This window comes from Podarcis melisellensis (assembly GCF_964234715.1).
Source record: "Podarcis melisellensis genome assembly, chromosome: 2".
NCBI lineage: Eukaryota > Metazoa > Chordata > Lepidosauria > Squamata > Lacertidae > Podarcis > Podarcis melisellensis.
Genome location: NC_138529.1, coordinates 106,818,181 through 106,831,983, shown reverse-complemented (window position 1 = coordinate 106,831,983; position 13,803 = coordinate 106,818,181). Strand labels below are relative to the sequence as shown.

Here is a 13,803-nt window from a genome sequence, read left to right as displayed (position 1 = left end):
TGGTTTGAGCTCTGGCTCACTGTGAGTGGCACAGATGGAGGGAGGGAGGTGGGCAAGGGGTGAACCCAGGAAGGCATGGCACGGCTTAATTTACGCTGTTTTTGGTTTATGCCAGCAGCTTCTGGTGTATAGGAGTGCTGCCTAAAATCACACACACGAAATGATGCGTCCATTGAAAACATATATGAAATGGATGGAAATAAAATATAAAATAGATTTAAATTGGGATATGCAGGGAAATAGAGTAAATACAGTGGAACCTTGGTTCTTGAACTTAATCTGCTCCGGAAGTCCATTCAACTTCCAAAACTGTTCAAAAACCAAGGCGCGGCTTCCGATTGGCTGCAGGAGCTTCCTGCACTCAAGTAGTAGCTGCGTCGGACGTTCGGCTTCCAAAAAATGTTCGAAAACTGGAACACTTACTTCCAGGTTTTCGGCATTTGGGAGCCTATTTATTCGTCAACTAAGCCATTTGGGAACCAAGGCTTGACTGAATAAGTAATGATGATTCTGTTTGAAATGTTTGTCATAAATGAAAATTATATCTTAAGTAGAAAGAAGAAAGAAAGAAAAAAAGAAAAAAAGAAAAAAAGAAAGAAAGAAGGAAGGAACAAGCATGTCTTTCATGTAAGATAGCATCAGGTGCCCACAGAGACCTGGGCCATTCTCTCCAGTGTTCTGTTTGATCCCTCAGCCAATTATGATTTTTCCGAACCATCAAACAGCTCAAGGTTACCACCACCCACACACCTCTGCTGCTCTTCAGAACCACCCCTGCATAATGCCAGAGGCTTATTGTATCTTTGAAGCCCACCAGAATGAGGGAAGAAGTCAATAAGATCTTTCCCGGCCTTATATATTGGATGCCTTGAACCTGGCTCTTCACACTGAGCCATGTGCTGCTGACCAGAGGTTCAGGAACAACTGCTCTGCAAGCCTGAGGTCTCTCAGCTGTCAGCCTTCAAAGCCAGCCTCTCCATACTAAAAGGCTTCCCAATGGGGAAGAGCTTCTTTCTTGACCATCGGGGTCTGTGCGTGGCTCAGGTCTGCTTACTTGCATTCTTTCTCTTGATCTCCCTTAACCATGAAGGTAAGTCGTGCCCCTTGAAGAGGTGAAACCAAATTTATCCGAAAATAGAGAAATCCTCAGACTGCTTTCGGGGCTTTGCCATGTATCCTCTGCGAACTAGCGTAAAATACAGCTATTTTTATTTATTTATTTAAAAAGTAGAAGTAGTAAAATTAGTATTGGTACTTTGGAATGAGGGAGAAATTGGATTTTTCTTCAGATTTGGACGGGAACCTACTTACCATATTGGCCCGAATATAAGCCGCACCTTTAAAATTGGAGAAGGGAAAGGGGGGGAAATACACCCAAACATAAGCTGCTCCATTCCTCACTGCCCCTGGCTGTGTACTGAGGTCTCTCCCTTCCCGGCCTTGGGGGAGAGGACGGGGGACTACGCATGGGGTAAGCGCTGCTTTGCCGTTCTCCTGGAGTTGTTTGCCCAGCACTCCTGGCTGCATACTGTAAGGTCATGAATATAAGCCATACTTTAACTTTTCGCAGTTGGGATGGGGTGGGGGTGGGGATGTGGCTTATATTCAGGCCAATACTGTATGTGACTCTTTCTGCAGCAAGATGCAAATTGAAACACAGTTATCCTCCAAAATGTGTGCTTCTCCCAATTTTGTGATGCTCTCCTCCAACTAACCAATGTGTTAAAAAATATGCATATTAGGGGAAAGTGTGCACAGGAGATAAATGCCGTATTTTTTGCTCTATAAGACTCACTTTTTCACTTCTAAAAAGTAAGGGGAAATGTGTGTGCGTCTTATGGAGCGAATGCAGGCTGCGCAGCTATCCCAGAAGCCAGAACGGCAAGAGGGATTGCTGCTTTCGCTGTGCAGCGATCCCTCTTGCTGTTCTGGCTTCTGAGATTCAGAATATTTTTTTTCTTGTTCTCCTCCTCCAAAAACTAGGTGCGTCTTGTGGTCTGGTGCGTCTTATAGAGCAAAAAATACGGTATATGAGTGGAGTTGAGAAAGATCTGAGCGCCCAAACAATGCCCTGACTTAGTACATGGGACCCCAGCAGCTTTTAAAAAGAGGATACAACTGGTTTCCTTAAGGATGTTGCTATGTGCAGCAAGGGGACGTGGGTGGCGCTGTGGGTTAAACCACAGAGCCTAGGACTTGCCGATCAGAAGGTCGGCGGTTCAAATCCCCGCGACGGGGTGAGCTACCGTTGCTTGGTCCCTGCTCCTGCCAACTTAGCAGTTCAAAAGCATGTCAAAGTGCGTTTCCGTGCACTGCTCTGGTTCGCCAGAAGCGGCTTAGTCATGCTGGCCACATGACCCGGAAGCTGTACGTCGCCTCTCTCGGCCAATAAAGCGAGATGAGCACTGCAACCACAGAGTCGGTCACGACTAGACCTGATGGTCAGGGGTCCCTTTACCTTTTTATGTGCAGCAAAGACAGAACTTTGCCACAAGTTTGAATACAATTTCCATATCCTAATCTATACACACAGAGACAAGTTTTGAAGGGGGGGGGTAGATCTTGCTGCTGCTTCCAGTGTCTATCCTGAGCTATAGAGTGCCAACAGGATTTTTGAGGTTCAGGATAATGTAAGTTGATTAGTCCATCCACATATTAAGATGGTGAGTAGCTGAGCTCTGAGTGGCACTTTGCCTTGCAGCAGGCTCAGCCTTCCCCATTAGGAAAAGCTTATTTTTTATTTTATTTTCAGAGCAGGAAATGCTAGAAAACAATGGGCTTGTGCAAAAGATAGAGGGTTTCGGGACCCTGTTCCCCTCCCCACAGCAAAGCACCTGGTTTAGTGACTTGTAAAGAAAGGGCGACCTTTGCAGGGACGAACAATAATCTTTAGTTGACAGTCCTGCATTGCGGAGGGGGGGGGGGTTGGACTAGATGACCCTCTGGGTCCCTTCCAACTCTATAGTTCTTTGATTTTATGAAAAAAAATGCCTGCCTCTTACAGCGGATGCCGTAGAATGCAGAGTGTGCGATGGATGGCACGAAGTGAGTTCATGTTGGCCTCTATTCCGCAGATGTCCTGGAGTTAAGTGCTCAAAGAAAATTGTATATGATGGTAAGGAGCCTATTTTCCCCACTCCCCCTCTTTTCCCAGGTTCCCTTTCGTAGGTTTGGCTAGGCTGACCTAATGTCAAGGAGGACACAGGGGTTTGTGAGAACACAAAGGCCGCTCTGCTGGATCATCCCCAAAGTCTAGCTGGCTCAGCATTCTGTTCCCACAGTCACCACATACGTGTACATGTACACAAACGATGAAAAGCATAACACTAACGGACTTGCAAAGTGCCCTCAGATGCAAAACTGTTGTCCAGTTTTGCATCTGAGGAGTTACACTTTAGGAATGTGCACAGGCTTCAAGTTGCACCTCGTATCTGTATCCGAGCATCTTAAATAATTCTAACTTGCTCTTTGTAATAGTAGTAGAAGTAGTAGTAACAACAACAACAACAACAACAACAACAACAACAATAGTAACTTATTTTTTATACCCCACCCATCTGGCTGGGTTTCCCCAGGCACCCTGGGTAGTCTTCACTTTAGTTGTGCTCCAGGTTCTGGGCCTCAATGTACCAAATTTACATGGCTGGAGTTTTTCCACCTTTGGGCCAAAGTAGGGACGCGGGTGGTGCTGTGGGTTAAACCACAGAGCCTAGGACTTGCCGATCAGAAGGTCAGCGGTTCGAATCCCCACAACGGGGTGAGCTCCTGTTGTTTGGTCTCTGCTCCTGCCAACCTAGCAGTTCAAAAGCACATCAAAGTGCAAGTAGATAAATAGGTACCACTCTGGCGGGAAGGTAAACGGCGTTTCCGTGCACTGTTCTGGTTTGCAGAAGCGGCTTAGTCATGCTGGCCACATGACCCGGAAGCTGTACGCCAGCTCCCTCGGCCAATAAAGCGAGATGAGCGCCGCAACCCCAGAATCGGTCACAACTTGACCTAATGGTCAGGGGTCCCTTTACCTTTACCTATATGCCAAAGTACACATTTTAAAAACAAGAAACAACAAAAAAGTTTCCTTCTCATAAGCATTCCTGCAGCTCCTTCCCAGGAACACCATTTTCTCCATGCTCACATGGATCCACTAGTTTTGGAAATGATTCAGTCCTTGACAGATTCAGTGCCTCTTGGAAGAAAGGGAAGCAGCAGCAAGGGGGCCACAAAGGTTCTACAATGTTTCCTGCTTCCACACCACCAAAGCAGCTAGCAAACACACAGATATTTGAAAATGGACAGATCATTGATTAATATGCTTCACAAAGGCTATCAAGATTACACCTCAACGCAGGCTTCAAAGAAGGAAACCGAGGCGCAAAATGAACACTCAAGCCCTTCAAGATCCTATTAAGCGGGATTGCTTCCAAACGACTCTTAAGGACCATCTGCTTTCAGAGTTCCCTGATAACATCGAGGAACACTAGACCAAGCTAAAAACATCCATTAATGCAGCTTGTGAACAAACTATTGGATAACAAACCAAGAAACACCAGGACTGGTTTGATGAGAATGACAATGAGATTGAACACATGATTGACAAGAAAAGGAAGTCCTTTCAGATCTGGCAAAGAGATAGAAACTGAACCATTAAGAAAAAAAAAAAACCTATGCCAATGCTAAGGCTGAGGTTCAAAGAAGAAGCAAAGAACTAAAGAACACCTGGGGGATGAAAAAAAACTCAAGGGATCCAGCACTTAGCTGACACTCATGATGCACAGAGTTTATTTAAAGCCACAAAGACCATATATGGGCCAATAAATCATGACATATGCCCACTACGCTCAGCAGATGGTACCACACTTCTAAAACATAAAGAAGCTATTGCATTGCACTGGAAAGAACATTACCAGCATCTCCTTAACCGCAACTCCCCTGAAGCTGCTGAAGTCTTCTCACAAAAAAAAGTTAGAGATGAGCTTGCAGTATCTCCAAATTTGGGAGAGTTGTGTACAGCTATTAACCAAATGAAAAGCAACATAAAGTTCTAGAAAACCTGACACCTTATATAGCTGAGATTATAACAATGTGTTTTCTCTGTTATTGTATACTCATTCAACTGAGTTTTACTCAGAGGAGACAGATTAAATTTAATAGATAATTCATTTCAATGAGTCCAATCTGAGGACTCAGCCACATTAGTAAAAAAACACACACACTGCGTTGAATGCATTATAAACACGCAACACTGGAGAGCAAAAAAACTTTCTTTGTGATTTTACACAGCGTTTCCCCCCTTTTGTTATAGAGATTTAATTTCTGACTTATTTATAGTGGGTTTTTTCCTGTGTAGATCCACCCAGAGTAAAACTAATAATAATAATAATAATAATAATAATAATAATAATAATAATAATAATAATAATATGCTGAAAGAAATAAAGACCAGATATAATTGGACCCCCTGGAAATTTTGTACAAGCAAATCAAGATGAATATTCAGTAAATGAAAGATCCCCTTTCCTTAATAATAATTAAGCATAGCAGGTTGAAATTTTACCTCAGGCTCTCAATACACTTGGTCATGTAATTTGTTCACTGGCTGGCAAGTGCAGACTGCCAGCAGCACCTGCCATTTCTCACTGAAAAACAGAATATCAGAAATATTTTACCCAACCCTACTTTGAATAGATGGACTCAAGCCTGCTGCTGTGGGGATTCATAGGCCTATTAGTCTAAGATGGACTATGCAATTGTGTAGAAACAGTACTAGAAGTTTTGCCTCATTATGTTCTTGAATGTCAGTTTTGTTCTAACATTAAATTAGAACACTGCCCTTGCTTAAGTGCATGGAAACCCTGGAGTGTGGTAGGAAAAAGTAAGGTTTCTGTTACAAGGAACAAATAAGTATGTCATAGTAAAGACTTCCCGTATTAGGAAAAAGTTATTTGGAATCATTTGTAGAGAACTGAGGGTGGGGATTTGGAGTTTTAAGGACATAAATGTATTGTGATATATCGCTCCTGTCTTTTAACACATTTTATGGTAATGATTAAATTTTAGTAGTTTTTGCAAAATGGTAAAAAATAAAATAAAATTCTGTTTTAGGCCTATTTTAATGGGGAGTTTTTAAAAGACGCCTTTCTTTTATGTGGCACTTATGATGCCCTTATTGGTATATTCTCTTTGCTCGTATATGATAGGGTCTTTAAACTAACTCGATAAAATTGTATTCCTTCGTTCACCAGTTAACATGAACACTCTTTTTTTCAATTTCTAGTCAAAACTGGGAAAAAGTTAAGCCACCACTTGTCCTGTCATTCCAACAGTCCGGGTTTGAGTTGTGGAAAAACGTACGTTTATCCGCGCACAAGAGTGGAATACCTTTGCTGTGACACCGACGTCTGCTTTAAAACTTAATCTAAGGCCATAGGAGCCACCTCCAAGGGACCAAGGGCCCTTCAGCCCCTGCCCCCAATTAAAATATTTGAAGTCCCCCCCAAATGTTGATGGGCATTGTCATTTATATGTGTGTGTGTGCTGCGCCATGTGGTTGATTATGTGGGTCTGGGCTTATCTGTCCCCCCCAACATTTTATTCAAGTTGACACCTCTGTCTAAGGCACATATAACACGCATTTCCCTTTCCCACAGTAGAAGCCATTGCGATGCAAATGACAAACAGGCGTTTGTCCCTGTAAACAGGGACTTTTTTTTGGGGGGGGGAAGCCAACTGAATTTGCCCCCATCACCATAATCTCCCTCCACAAATTGGAGCCTGACTGTGTGGTGTGTACAGCCTTCTGTATTCATGGAGGAGCCCCACACATTTTAAAGCAATGATTTTTCAGAGTCCTAAACACACGGCGAGACTTCATGAGCACAGGAGACAGCACTTCGCAGTGCGTGGTTCTCAGCATCAGAATGGCGGCCTATCAACAGCTGTGAATCAATTCTTACTCTGTTCACAACTTTGCTCCTTCTCCCTGCTCCAGAGCAGAGGAGCGCTCGTATGTGTCCACTCGTTTACGCCGTCTGTCATTGTCTATTGTTCAAAAAAGAACAAACACACTCCTGCAAAAAAAAGAAAAAGAAAAAAAGTGCACAATTCTCTTAGGGGGAATGGGGTGTTCCTTGGTGAGGTGATAGTCACTGGCCAAGCGGTGCTGTACACATTGTGCTTTGCTGGAAAGTAGAAGACAGAAACTCAGGTCTCGCAGGCCCTGCTGCATTAATCTCACACCCGACTTCACTCACGACGAATGCTTTGGGTTGCCAGTTGCTTGTGTGGCTGTTTTGCAGAATTGTCCGCTGAAGGGTACACCACATATACTCTGAACAAATTGTGGAACGTGGGAGGTGCCCAGTGCTAGCACACTGAGGTTAATGAACACGGCTAACTTAGGTTCCACTATGCTTTACTCAGAATAGACCTACTGAAGCTAATGGACCTAGCCTAGCCACTCTGAGTAGGAAGTAATTGAACACAACCCCGTGTCATTGATAATATTTGCCTTTCTACTTCTGGCATAGAAAATGTCTCCCTGAGTTCTGGGAGCACAGTGGTCATTGGTCAGTCCTTAACTGACTTGTTTGGGTATTTCATACAGTGGTGTGTGGTCAGTGGACTATGGGGACTAGACTAGTCCCCTAAATGTTCCTGGTAAATTGGAGCATTGGCACCTCCTTCCCAAAGCACGGGAGGCTTCTGCTCAGCTTAGGGAGAGAGGCGCAAAGCTTACACTTGCGATGTCAGGATATCACACACACAACGTCACGTCCCCCCATCGCTCTCGCAAACTGGCACCTCTGGCCCGAACTGTTCCCCTATGAAAAATATCACTGCACGTCACTGTAACCCCACAATCAGCGGAAGCACAGACTATTGTCACACAAAAAGGGGGGTTCAGAGTTAACAGATTACAATTCGGAGTTTGTGTGGCCACAGGGATTTTTCAAGGGCTCATGGAACGCCTGTTAAGAGGTCTGCCGGGGGTCTTGCCATTTTTTGATGACGTTTTGATTGCTGGAAAAGACCCACAGGAACTGGTTGCGCGTGTCCGTGCAGTGTTGCTCAAGTTCAAGGAGGTGGGATTGCAACTAAAAAAGGAAAAGTGCAGTTTTGGGGTGCCAACTGTGGATTTCTTGGGGTTTAAAATTGATGCATCAGGCATCCACCCCACAGATGCTAAGGTTAAGGCCATCATCGAGGCACCACGACCACAGAACAAGACAGAGTTGCAGTCATTCCTGGGACTTATTAACTTTTATCATTCGTTCTTACCTCAGAAAGCTTCGGTAGCTGAACCATTACATAGACTGTTGCAGAAAAAGAATGTGTGGCGATGGGGGCAGGAGCAGCAGAAGGCTTTTGACTCCTTGCGAGGAATGCTGAGTAGCAGGAGCGTCCTTGCTCATTATGATGAGTCGAAGCCGCTGGTCCTGGCATGTGATGCCTCTCAATACGGTCTGGGGGCGGTGCTGAGTCATAGGGAACCAGATGGGTCGGAAAAGCCCATCTCTTTCTATTCCCGTACGTTGTCGGCCACGGAGCGCCACTATGCTCAAATTGACAAAGAGGCACTTGCAATTGTGGCAGGAATCAAAAAGTTCCATGATTATGTGTACGGTCGCCATTTCTCCATTGAAACGGACCACAAACCACTGTTAGGGTTGTTCAACCCGAACAAACAAACGCCACAAATTCTCTCCCCCAGAATGTTGCGTTGGTCTATATTCTTGAACGGGTTCCAGTACACCTTGACCCATGTGCTGGGGAAGCGGTTGTGCCACGCTGATGCGCTGAGTCGATTGCCCCTTCCTGGCGGGAGCAATGAGGATCCTGCTCCAGCGGAACACATAATGATGCTGGAAACACTTCCGGGGGCTCCTGTAACGGCTACTGATATAGCTGAGAAAACGAGGAAAGATGCTGTTCTCTCCCGTGTGCTCACTTGGGTGGGGAGGGGGTGGCCAGGTGGTCCGCATGAAGACAAATTCAGGCCTTATGCGACAAGGCAGCACGAGTTGTCCATGCATAAGGGTTGTCTCCTGTGGGGAGATAGGGTGATCATCCCAGCACCACTGAGAAACAGGGTTCTTGAGACGCTTCACATGGGACACCCGGGAATGGTCAGGATGAAGTCGCTAGCCCGATGTTATGTGTGGTGGCCTGGAATGGACCAGAACATAGAACAATGGGTACGAACATGCAAGGCATGCCAAGAGGTGCGGCCAGAAGTGGCCAGAGACCAGTTCACTGGTGGGAGCAGTCCAGATCTCCCTGGAGCCGGCTGCACTTAGATTTTGCTGGGCCATTCCAGGGGAAGGTCTTTTTGGTTATCGTCGATGCATATTCCAAATGGTTAGAAGTGGCGATGGTCCCTAGCATGGCATCAGCTGCCGTAATCAAGGTGTTGAGGCAGCTGTTTGCAACCCACGGGTTACCTGAGACCATTGTATCAGATAATGGGGCAGCTTTTGTATCCCAAGAATTCAGGGCATTCTTGGCGGATAACTTCATAAGAGGGGTCACATCCGCGCCCTTTCACCCATCCTCCAATGGGCAGGTGGAGCGCCTGGTAAGAACAGCCAAAGAATCCATTGCGCGCTTAATGGAGGGTGACTGGTCAGCTCGCATCGCGCGAATGTTATTTTTGCAGCATGCGACGCCGTGTACTGCGACGGGCAAGTCGCCAGCTGAGCTGCTCTTGGGTAGAAGACTGGTAACGGTGCTGGATTATGTCCACCCAGATAAAATGCCAAACCATAATGCAAGAGCAACCCCCCAGGCTGAGACTGACACAACAAGGTATCTCGCCCCTGAAGATCTGGTCTGGGTGAGGAACTATTCACGAGGTTCGCGGTGGGTGGCTGGTGTGGTCACCCGGGCTAGTGGACCTGTGTCCTATTATGTGACCTTGGAAAATGGGCAAGTTTGGAAGAGACATATAGATCAGCTGAGGCACCGGGCGCTCAGCAGAGAGGAGTCTGATAATTCATCCCTGGCTAACGATGCAGAGCTACAAGGCCAGGGTGAAAATGGCCCATAGGTGCAGTCACCAGGGGCCTCAGCAAATGAACCAGGGTCTGCTGGTCCTCAGGATGACGAGGTACAGGTAGGGGACCCTGAGATGTCTGGGACTCCATCTGTTCCTGACAAAACCCCTATAGCAGCCCCCCTACCACAGGTGACACCCAATCCAGAACCGGCAACACCTGTTGTCAGGAGATCAAGTAGAAGTTGTAGGACCCCACAGTACCTGAGAGATTATGTCTGCTGTGCTCACTAGGGGGGGAGGGGTGTTGTGTATTGAGTCAAAGGATTTTATATCTGTATTATTATTGTCTGTATTGCATTAGGGTAAAGTAACTGCCTTTTGGTTCCAGAGGGTACAGCTACTATTGGTTCATTTAAGCTGCTGTATTTGGATCCTCTGTCTTATTGGTTTCCTCCAAAAGGCAGAACTGTGATTGCCTGATATTGTTCCCTCCAAAATGTATCCTTTCTAGCTTGTTCCCTGTCCCTATAAATGTAGCTCTCCCCTCCTCAGGTCTCAGTCTTGTTTGCTTTAATAAAGAAGTGTTACTAGAGAACTGTCTCCAGCATATTATGTCAAGAGAGCTGAAATCACAAACCCCACGTCACAACAATAACCATTACAATTATTGCTAGTTTTGTAAGTGAGACCACTTGTCTGTGCTATTGTTATTTTATCTAATGCTTCGATTCCCCCCCTTCTGCTTTAAGTTTAAACCTTAAATTGTAACCCACATTCTTTTTTGTTCCCCATATTGTACCCTGATTTTCCCTTGCATGCCTTGTTCCTTATATTCTCCCCTTCCTTGACATTCACTTATGTATAACCTTCGTTTCCTTTGAGAATATTAGGCTTCCATTTTTCTTAAAGTGAAATGCATGAACTGATCTTCTGCTATTGTCATCGCAAATAAATACTGAAATCAGATTTCAGCTTCTGGTTATGTGTGGTCACATCCTTTCACCCGCAGGAGGAAAATAAGGACCTCACTTTCACACATAAGGCAAGGGTTACGAGGTTGACAAGTGTCCAAGGGAAGTCGGTTCATAAACTCTGACCAATACACAATAAGAACACAGGAAGAGGTTGCTGCATCATGTCAACAACCCATCTTAGCCCAGCATCCAGTTCTCACAGAGGCCAACTATATGCCCATGAGAGACCCGCAAGCAGAATTTGAGCACAAGAGCTCAGCCCGTTGCGGGGATTCGAACCACCAACCTTCTGATTGGCAAGCCCAAGAGGCTCAGTGGTTTAGACCACAGCGCCACACGTTTCCCCTACAGAGAAGCATGGTGGGGGCTGGCTTGAGCAGATGACAGAAGCAGATGAGTGAAAAATAAATGTTTATAAAGAGATACACCCAAATGGATCAGTCCTCATGGCAGGAAGTCAGCAGAAACACTCCCAGCACAATTAAGTGACCTCCATCCCAAATGGTGCTTAGGAGCAGGGCTTTTTTCAGGGGGAACTCACAGGAACTCAGTTCTAACACCACTCAGGTGGGCGCTATTACCATTCTAAGAGAATGAGGTAGGTGTCTGTGGTGAGTTCTGGCTCCTGTTTTCCTAGAGAAATAGGACTGCTTAGGAGCCTCTGGGATGGACCAACACTGGCTGAGGAAGCCCCTGCCAGCGAAGGGGGAAGAAACCCTAAAACCAGAGAGCAGCTGCTTAGGAGGAGCTGACCCATGGCTCTACAAATGGGACCCACTCCCAAGGATCTTCTCTTGGCATTGCCACTTCAAGAGCGCTCACGCACATCCCATGGGGACAGAGAACGGGCATACATGGTGTCCATAGCAACCACAGCACCGTCAACCAGTTGCCACCCACCAGCCCACCATAGGCACGCCCCATAACACAGGTGCATGCGGCAACTCTGCAACACAGCATGTCCCAGTAAACAAATGCACATGAAGCTCGTGACAGCTGCTGCAGGCATCCCAAACATGCACTTGCACCGCCCATCAACAGCACATTTCAAAACAAAGAAACACCCCGAAACCATGCGGCACACACCAGGAGATGTAAAAGGAAAGTTTATTGCAAGCAGTCAATGTGTTACATCTACCTCCCTGAGGTTCAGCACTGGCACTCCACAGGGATGTGTGTACTCGTCATATACTACTACTACTACTACTACCACTACTACTAATATCTTTATTGTCATTGCCCCCTCTCGGGGACAACGAAATTACTTGGCTGCTCCATCCACCCAGGTAGGGCACTCCACACAAAATCAAAACAACTATAAAAACACTAATTAAAACAATACAGTATAATACAGCAAGGAAGATTAGATGACTTTCAAAGTCCAGGCTTCCCATTCAGGGCCGAGATCGCTCTGGAGAAGAAGCTGTTCTTAAGATGGCTCGTTCTTGTCTTCATCATCCTGTATCTCCGTCCCGACGGCAGGAGCTCGAAGAGACAGTGACCAGGATGCGATGGATCTTTTACTATGTCCAGTGCCTTCCTATGGCACCTTGTGGCATAAATCTGCTCTAAGGTGGAGAGTGGGCAGCCAACAATGCTCTCTGTTACCTTAACAACTCTGCACAACCCCATCCTGTCCTGGGTAGTACAGCTTCCGTACCACTCACATAAGCCATAAGTGAGCACGCTCTCAATGGCACAGTGATAGAAGGCAAGCAGCAGTTTCTGCAGAAGATGGTTTTTCCTTAGAATTCTCAAAAAGTACAAGCCCCCTTGTGTTGACACTCCAGGACAGATCCTCTTGTAATTCAATGCCCAAAAATCTGAACGTTGTTACCCTCTCCACACAGACCCCATCAATCAAAAGTGGCTGGACATTGCTCTTCTGTCTCCTGAAGTCCACCACAAGCTCCTTTGTCTTCCTTGTATTTATGAGCAAGTTGTTAGCTCTGCACCACTCTGTCAGCCGCTCCACCTCATCTCTATAGTCCGTTTCACCCTCCCTTTCAGAGATGAGCCCAATCATGGTTGTGTCATCTGCAAATTTGACAACCCTATTACTAGGGTGAGCAGCGACACAATCGTACGTGTAGAGAATATAAAGGAGCAGACTGAGTACGCATCCCTGTGGTGTTCCTGTGTTAGTCTTAAGCATATTAGAGGTATAAGGGCCCAACCGAACCCTCTGGGGGCGGTCTGACAAAAAGTCCAATATCCACCCACAAAGTGATATGATTGTATTTCATTTGATCCATCCACTGTAATGATTAAGTTTGCAGATGATACTGCCATAATAGGTCTAATTACAGGTGGAGATGAATCAGCATACAGGGGGGAGGTTCAAAAAGTATCTACACGGTGCCTAGAGAATAACTTGCACCTAAATATTAGCAAGACAAAGGAGATGGTGTTGGACTTTCGGAGGAAGAGAGGAGAACTAGCCCCGTTGTATATCGGGGGGCGGCGGGGGCTGTGTTGTAATCTCTGCTCGGCCAAGCTGACAAAGCTCATTTTCCGGCTGAGCCTTCGGAATCGCCCTCCCGACGAATAATTAACGATCTGAGCCTCTGATAAGGCCTCAGGCACATTTCCATCCAGCAGAGTTTCCAGCACAGGGAAGTGATGAGATTTATGGCTACATGCTATGCTTTATTTCTCACTACGCAGACAGCAAAGAAATATACATCCTCTCTCTATGAAAGCAGAGAGCAACTGAACAACAAAGGAACAGGAAACCACTAACGTCACATCCCTTCTCCCCTCCCGTGAGACTTCCAACAGTCTGGAAGGTCTCTGGAATGTAAACAGAGTCCTGTGACTCCAAGCAGCTGCTCAGTG

At 46.0% G+C, this 13,803-nt stretch overlaps 1 long non-coding RNA gene across 1 annotated transcript; it reads left to right on the top strand.

Moving 5' to 3' along the window:
• Positions 1-897: 897 nt before the first annotated feature.
• LOC309365279 lies at positions 898-6,495 on the top strand. The gene is made up of 3 exons (XR_014165949.1): positions 898-1,090; positions 3,005-3,115; positions 6,272-6,495. It is a non-coding gene; the product is annotated as an uncharacterized lncRNA (long non-coding RNA).
• Positions 6,496-13,803: the final 7,308 nt, after the last annotated feature.